This window comes from Cryptotermes secundus, unplaced genomic scaffold (genome assembly GCF_002891405.2).
Source record: "Cryptotermes secundus unplaced genomic scaffold, Csec_1.0 scaffold16358, whole genome shotgun sequence".
Lineage (NCBI taxonomy): Eukaryota > Metazoa > Arthropoda > Insecta > Blattodea > Kalotermitidae > Cryptotermes > Cryptotermes secundus.
In genome coordinates, this window is record NW_019718532.1 from 1 (window position 1) to 458 (window position 458).

Consider the following 458-nt stretch of genomic DNA (forward strand, 5'->3'; position numbering starts at 1 on the left):
GTCGCAGTTCGAGGGCCTGATTTTATGGCCAAGCCTTTACACACATATATACACGTGGGTTGGTGTGGATTGGATTGGTCTGGCTCAGAATAGGGAACAGTGGAGGGCTTTTGTGAGCACGGTATTGTACCATCGGGTTCCATAAAATTCTGGAAATACGTGAGTAGCTGCACAATTGGCGGCTTATCAAGGAATCAGCTCCATGAGTGAGTGAGTGTCATGTGCTTATATTAAAGAGATGTAAATTCGGATAATGGTTGCTACCATTCATTTTGTAAAAGAAAAGTTGGAAGAGTAAAAGATAAATTATCTGCAGTTGTGTATGGATATGGAAATCGGTCTCCGAATTTCACAGCTTGAGAGAGTGTTAGCAGGATTGCCGAGTGGTAGACATGTATCAAAGAGGCATGAAGTAATAGGAGGGAGAAAACTACGTAATGAGGAACTTCATAAATGCT